Source organism: Octopus bimaculoides, chromosome 11 (genome assembly GCF_001194135.2).
Source record: "Octopus bimaculoides isolate UCB-OBI-ISO-001 chromosome 11, ASM119413v2, whole genome shotgun sequence".
Classification (NCBI taxonomy): domain Eukaryota; kingdom Metazoa; phylum Mollusca; class Cephalopoda; order Octopoda; family Octopodidae; genus Octopus; species Octopus bimaculoides.
In genome coordinates this window covers 24,029,372-24,037,457 of record NC_068991.1, presented here as the reverse complement: position 1 = coordinate 24,037,457, position 8,086 = coordinate 24,029,372, and positions in this window count along the sequence as shown.

Here is an 8,086-nt window from a genome sequence, read left to right as displayed (position 1 = left end):
TATATATATGAGCTGCATGAGTGGCTGGGTGGTGTAAGATGTTTGCCGTACTTGGAAGGAAGGTGTATAGCGTGTAATCGTCGCATTGACCATGACAGAGAAAGTTGAGCAGAGAAGCTGCATCAAATTTTGCCAACAGCTTGGCGATATCTGCTCAGAGGCCTACGCAAAGTTTTAAAAACGTTTTCATCGTTTTCGACACAATCAAGGAGTTCTTGTGCAACTGAAACCCGAGCGTCTTTTTGGTCAGCTGAAAGTAGTTTGGGCGCAAATTTGGCAGACACGCGTCTCATACCCAAATCTTCAGTGATAATGGACTGAACTAAACCGCAACTAATCTGCACGTCCTCTGATAACTCACGGATGGTAATTCGACGATTTCCCTCTCACTGCTGCACGCACATCTGCGATGATCTTTTCAGTTCTGCTGGTTGCGGGTCTCCCAGAACATTCGTCAATATCGACATTTTTCGGTCGTCTTGGAAACGCCTGAACCACTTGTAAACTCGTGTGCAACTCATACACTCCTCTGTATACACTTTCTGCAACTTTAGGCAGGCCTCTGAGCAGGTATCGTCATGACAACTTCCTCTATCATGGTCAATGCGACGATCACACACTACACACCTTCCTCCCAAGCACTGCTGTAAACAGCGGAAGTGAGCTAAAATGTTAAAACCTGGTGCACATGCACAGCAGAGGTCAAGGTCAATCTTTGCTAAGCGGCTTCACTCTGTGTGCTTTAGCTTCGTTACTTACAACAGTCCGGCTACTTATTGATCAGACCTTATATATACACAAATAGATAGATAGATAGATAGATAGATAGATAGATAGATAGATAGATAGATAGATAGATAGATAGATACCACCACATTGAACGATGCAGCCCAAGTGTCGAAACCAAAATGATATCCATTAGGCAGCTGAAGGTGAGATATATACGTTTGATATGCTGTTGTATCTTGTGTCCTCGTGGCTCTAAGTTGTTCATCATTGAATATCTTGTTTTTGTGGAGTTAAATTTGTTTAGTGGTTTTTAGGTTTGTTGCATGTGTGCGTTTGTGTGTGTGTGTGTGTGTATTGTGTGTGCGTGAATGTGTGTCTATTGTGTGTGCTAATGGAAGTCTGAAGTTCCAATTTTCGAGATATTGACATCGAAATTTCACTAGTATTTCACTTTGTCAGTCTGTCGAAGTCAACGACCAGCAAAACTTCCGAAGTTACTTTCAATCTTTCCTTTACAAAAATAAATCTCATACTCAACTAGAATACACTGATTCTTGAAATAGTGTTTTTTTTTGGGGGGGGGTCATAAAAAACATTAGTAGGACAATTATTGTGCTGATGGCTCTTGTTGAGACGTGTCGATAGGTAAAAAGCAAAAGGAACAGAGTGATTTTTTAATGGCATGCTAATTGAGGTTATCTTTCCTTTGTTTACATCTCTCAAACATTTTTGAAAAGTAGAACTTCAGATACACAACTGAGATAAAGTAAAGTCGAAAGTAGAATTGGCTTTAGCTTGCAAAAGAAAATCCAAACACAAACTGGTGTTCCATTAATCCTTTGTGCCCGTGAATACGCTTTAGCAGGCGCGATTTTCGTTTGAGTATATTCCTGAAAGACGCAAAAGCCTGACCTCGTGGTCTTGCGTTTATAACTGAAAATAATGATGATTCTGCCAATTTGCGAAACGCAAATACAAAACCATAGGGTCACCCGCATTTGCGTTTTTCAAACGAAATCGCGCCCGCTTAAATGTATTCGCAATCCAAATGTTCAAACTTTGCTGATAAAAGATTCGATATCAACCGAACGATCAGAGAATTGTATTATCATTTCGTTCTTCCAAATCCACGAAGAAGTTTTAACTAATAAGAGTAGACAGCTTGGAAAAGACATCATCATAATGGCGGATTTGGGAATAAATGGTCGATATGTTATATATGTAACATACGTAACATATCAATTATTCCAACATCTTATATAGATGTGCTGAATGAGCACTAAATGTGCAATCGAAGCTTTTTTATATCTATAATTTATTTAACATAACAAACCTGAATTTATGATTTATAGCAAATGGAAAAGTTTCTTTGAAATGCAAACAGCTAAAACTGTCAGAACCTAATAGTAAGTCTGTTCAATTTACTGCAAGCATATGAAAAGATAAAGCAAGCAGTATGTAACTCTTAGTAACTACAAAGATGCTATAAAGCAACAACTAGTCGATCAATATTAGTAAAATACATGCTAATATGAAAATACATATTATGTAATATTTGGTGTTGTTGTTGTTGTTGTTGTTGTTGTTGTTATATGTTTGGTTTTTGTTTTATATTTGTACTTGTTGACTCCAAGTCTCATCCAGAGATTTCAAGAGACAAGTTAGAACTTCAAGTTGGTGTTATGACTAGGGTGCCATATTTTTGATTTTGCACAAGTACTGTTCTAGAGAATGTCTGTGAAAACATAAGAAAATTAGAAGTTTGTTCTCAAAGTAATTTGATTATAAGATCATAGTGTGACGTTAAGATGAAAGCAGGTGTTTGCTATTATGTAAATTTAAAAGTATTTTGACACTGTTTACAGATTAAAATGTGTTTGGGATTACACAGACAATATTTTTCTTAGGATATGAGCATTTCCAATGAGCACTATTTTTTTCAGTTTTTCCATTTTTGGATTTTCCTGGTATATGAGATAGGTAGCAATCAGCCCCTTTTGCTATCATTCCCAGGGCACCTATGACAATAGGTATTGTTTTAGTCTTGAGGTTCCACATTTTGCTAATTTCTATTTCAAGATCTTTCTACTTGCTCAGTTTTTGGTAGGTCTTGACAGATGCATTTATGTTGATTTGGACAGTCATATCGATGAGTTGGCATGATTTTTGTCTGAAATCCTTCAATATAATGTCTGGCCTATTTGCGTCCACCTTTCTGTCAGTTTGAACAGTAAAGTTTCAAAGTAGTGAGAGTTAATCATTTCCAAGCACTGGAGGTGGTTTGTGCTCCCAACAGTTTTTATCATGAGGCAGGTTAAAGTCTTTACAAATTACCCACTGAATATATTGTGCTGCTCTATCGTGCCTGTTGAGATACTCTGTAGGCGCAAGAAGGCTGCACATGGAGACAGCATGATCGATGGTTTCATTTTGTTGTTTCCATACGTGTCATGTTGGGCGGCTGCCGTTCTTGAAGATGTTGATCTGGTAGCTTGTATGTAGGCAGTGATTTGGGGCTGCTATGATAAACCCTTCTGTCTCTGATTTTAAGCTAGAAGACACTAACCATTGATAGATAAGGGCTTTGTGAACATCAGAATTATTAGCTCTCTTTTGGGTATTTGCTATTGAAAGGTTTTTCGTGTCATTTATCAGTAAAAATGTCGAAAGCAGCAGTTTTAGCAAGGGTTTTCAAACGCTTAACCTTTTCTGTGCTTGTTTCCAGTACGCCTAATTCTGGTATTTGTTGTATTTGGAATTCACTTAGATATTTCTTTGCCTGCTTTGTTATTGAGTATAACGTTTCCTTGTTTTCATCCTTTAAGACAATTTTTAGCATCCAGTTATCAGAGTTTTTCAGGTAAGTGTTTAGACCAATCGTGACAATCTTCATTGTTAATTCCAGTTGTAAAAGTCCACGGTCACCCAATTTTCTTGTCAGGTAGAGTCGTTCTATATCTACCTTAGGGTGGTACATTCTATTCATTGTCATTCTTGTATTTTTCTGTAAAAATTACAGATTTCAGTAATTGACCTGTTGATAATATTGAAACTGTAAGTCATGACCGATATAGCTAAAGTATCGATCGCTTCAGTTCTATTCTTGCGTTCAGCACTGTTTTGAGTATTACCCTTGCCCTGCAATAACATTCTTTTCTGATTTTTTCCCTCGTCATTAAATGTTTGATTCCATCACCTTCAAATAAACTTTTTTATAGCTCTCCGCTGGTTCTAATTCCTTTAATAACATTCTGGTCTTCAAAATTAACGTTGGATGTTTCTATCATTTTCCCTCTCATAAAGGTAGCTTTTGCACATAAATCGAGGCAAAATTTCTGATGTCATCACTGAACTACTTTACAATTGCCAGTTAACCCTGTAGTTGTTGGTCATTTTTTTTTTTTTTTGCAAAGAGCTTTAAATCATCCATGTAAAAGAGATGATTTATATTTTTACCAAGTATATTATATCCATATTGTACATCATCGAGCAATTTCGAGAGAGGTATTAAGGCTAGAAAAAAGAGAAATGGTGATAGAGTCACCCTGGAAAATTCCACGTGAAATTTTTACGTCCCAGCATTTAAAGATTCATTGTCATTATTCAAAGTCGGTGTTGTTTTCCATGATCTCATACTTACAAATAAGAAGTTTCGCAGAGTAGGTGCTATTTTATAAATTTCCAAACATTTCTCAATACAGTTATGTGGTAGACTATCACAAGGTTTTTAATAGTCTATCGAGGCTATTGATATGTTCTTGTGTTGTTTTTGACAATCTTTCTAAATCATTTCATTGATGAGAAGCTGATCTTTGCAACTATAGGATCCACGTTTACATCCTTTTTGCTCATGAGGGAAGATGCCACTTTCTATTAAGAAGTTATAAGTGTATTCAGTTAAGACATATGTTAGTGTTTTATACATTGTTGTTAAGCAGGTTATGGGTCTATAGTTTTTTAGTTCATTTGTTTCTTCATTCTTAGGAAGTAGAAATGTAACACCATTAACTAACCAAGAGGGGATCGTATTAAGTTGCTACAAAGCATTGTTGTAAAGTTCTTGTCAGCAGTTCATGACTGTCTGGGAAAGCGTTCAACCAGGAGTTAGGAATTGTATCCTTTCCTGGAGACGTCGATTTGCTTGATTTCCTGAGAGTAGATCTTACATCCTCTACCTTGATACCCTCCCACTTTTCCTCTTCTAAGGAGGCTGAGTCTATCAATCCAAGGACCTTTTTATTGTGCGGTCAAAATTCCTGCATTTCTTCTTTTGATGGGACAGACTTTACCGTGACTGATATTTTACCTATCTTCCTGTAAAATCTTTACGGGTTACTTTTAAAAATGTTGTCCTTGAAGAACCTAGCGCACTTTTCATACCATGCTATGCGAGCAGCTTTAGCAGATACCTTTTGCTGGATAGCTTCTATAGTGGTAACGATGGATGGTATGGGTTTTATATTATTTTTTTTTTCTTTAATTTTCGGATTTTTGCTGGTTTGATATTCTTGTCAGACTTAAAAGTGTTTTAAACATTCTATGTCAGACCTAAGTAACTGAATTTTTATTGTTGGATACGCTCTTGCCAAATAGGCTTTTTGGGGAATGTTGTCGTTTTCTTATCTTTCACCACATAGAATTGTTGAGATTTTAGCGGGTGCATACTACAGATGATTGAGATCTGTAATATCAACATCGTTAGCTGAAATTATATCTTTTAGTGCAAGGCGGATTTTACCAGTTTCAGGTTTTGGAGTCGCGAATTTTTTGGGAGAGTGTCACGTTCATCAAAACTGGTTTCTTTAATTTTCAGCTATTCAGTCACGATTTGATCTTTTAAATTTCCAAGTTCCGTTGGGTCAATTTCTGTGTGACTTTCGTCATCTATTTGATTTTCATCTTCCTTGATATTTATGGCTGGTTCAGAAAGTATTTCACTTTGCCTATCAGTTACATTGACTCTTTCTATTATTACAGCATTTTCATCAACCTGGGTTCGTCTGTAATTACTTCTTCAGTAGTATCTTCTTTAGCTACATCTTCACTCCTTTTATTCCTTACTGATTGTTTAAACTGGTCAATCTCTAATTCAGTTAGTAATTTCTTTTTTATGATGTTTCTTTTGACCTTGGCAAGCTTGTTACTATCTATGCAGGATCTTACTACAAGTTTAGGTAGGTTTGTTCAGTATTGGAGTTATTTGTGGGGACATACATTGCTCGATAGAAGGTCTTAAGAACGTTTTTATTATCTTCCCTGGACCATCTTTCATTCATTTTCTTTTGATTATTTGATGATGAGCGTGTTGGAATATTCCGGTTGTGGAGTACTTCCAGCTCCTGTGTTTTGGGAAGATTTGAACCAGTAGCTGATTTTTCGCCACCACTCTGGTTCCTTACTGGGGTGCGCGGCCCTATGTTGACCCGGGTGACGGCCGATTCAGTGTGAATTTTGTTTTGTCATCATTGAGACATGAAGAGCTTGGATGTTGACATTAGAGGACGGATCTGTCTGTTTCGCGTTAACTTTATGAGATAACACTGCCTCCGAGTTCTTTGAATGAAGACGTTTCTCGTAAGGTAATTTCGTAAAAAAAAGTCCATAAAAAGTCCGTTTTTTGTGCTTTGTTCATGTTCCCGTTCCTTTTTTGACGTCCTGTACCGGATATGCATCTATATATACATGTAGATGTACGTATGTACATATAAGTATGTATGCATGCATATGCTCATATATCATTTGCATTATATATATATATATATATATATATACATACATATATATATATATATATATATAGAATATGGAGGGATTCATTTGTTCAAAATTGGCGGGGTTTCTTATTATCTTGGTATGGTTGTGCGTGTGAAAATATTTTCCGAAGAATGGTGAAGTGAGAATTATAAATTATTAAAGTGGCTATTCGCAAATTAGAACCGAAATGCAGAAGTATAGTTGTCACTAAAGTGACTGAGGGTGCTAGACAGCACCAGCATTACCAGAAATAAGAGTCAAAACAACTCTTAGCCACGTGAGAGTACTTTTCTAACGACTGTCTCCCTACAGCAAGCATGATTTCAGATTTCATTAATCTTCATCAGTGACCCATTACTCTGTCGCCGAGGTTTAAAAACTTCACTCATCTTGTAAGTCTTATAGAGAACACTATATGAATCATCGACTGATTCCGAAAATGGTGAAGTGAGAATTATAAATTACTAGCCTTGAAGCCGACCTTCGGGCGGCATTCGGGCTAATTCCTGCGGAGAGTGCCTTTGAAGCCTTTGCGGCCCTCTACCCTCGTGTAATGTAATGGACTCGGACACATTCATTGTATATGTATCTCCTGTTATTAACTATCCGATACCCCATTTCAAACTCCCTACCCGATATATATGCACACACTCATACCCACACACTCAATACCTATGCTTCACTTGCACCCATACCTAAACCCCATGTCCATTAACTTGTTCATTCAAAATGTAACGTGAATTCTATTTCTATTACAGTGTACAGGTGTATCAACCCTTGGGCAGCTTTCTGCCAACTTTACCGATAGACATACAGCTAGTTTCTAGTTTGACTGACAGCTTTCTATAAGACTTAGAGATAAGTTTCTAGCCTTGAAGCCGCCCTTCAGGCGGCATTCAGGCTAGCTCCTAAGGAGGGCTTTTGGGAATTTTGTAGGATATTCAGGTTAAAAAAAAAACCTTGAACTATCGGTCCTCAAAACTACTTCTTGGAACCTTTTGCTCCATTAAATCTTAGTTCGAGAGTATGATTTTTCAGTCTTTTAAATCATTTCGTGTTTATTAATTGTAATATTTGTGAATAGACGTATGAGATCACGAACCGTTAGGAGTAATTTGATATGATAACCGTTAGGAGTAATTTGATTACTGATACCATACATTTACTATGAAGTATGGTTTATAATAACAAACGCATTATAACCTCTCATAAATTTTACTATGTTGAATATGTACATTGAAAATCCTTTTATTTACAATACAATAATATTAAATTATATTTATGTGTTTAAGGAAAAAGTCTAATTAGGAATTAGAACATCCCTAAACACGACATTGTCAGTGTGTTCTGGCAGTTGTCCTTCTTGCTGCTTCATAGCAATCTTCAGCGCAGTAGGATTGCGTGTTCTTGAGCAGGCCACATAAAGCTGACCATGGGTAAATACTGGGTTGCGCAGCCAGACTGCAACTTTTGACAGAGTTTGACCCTGAGACTTGTTGACAGTCGATGCAAAGGCTATACGAACAGGAAATTGCCGTCTTGCCCATTCAAACGGAAAGCTTCCTGAGTCTGAAACAAACTTAATGCGCAGAATATATATATA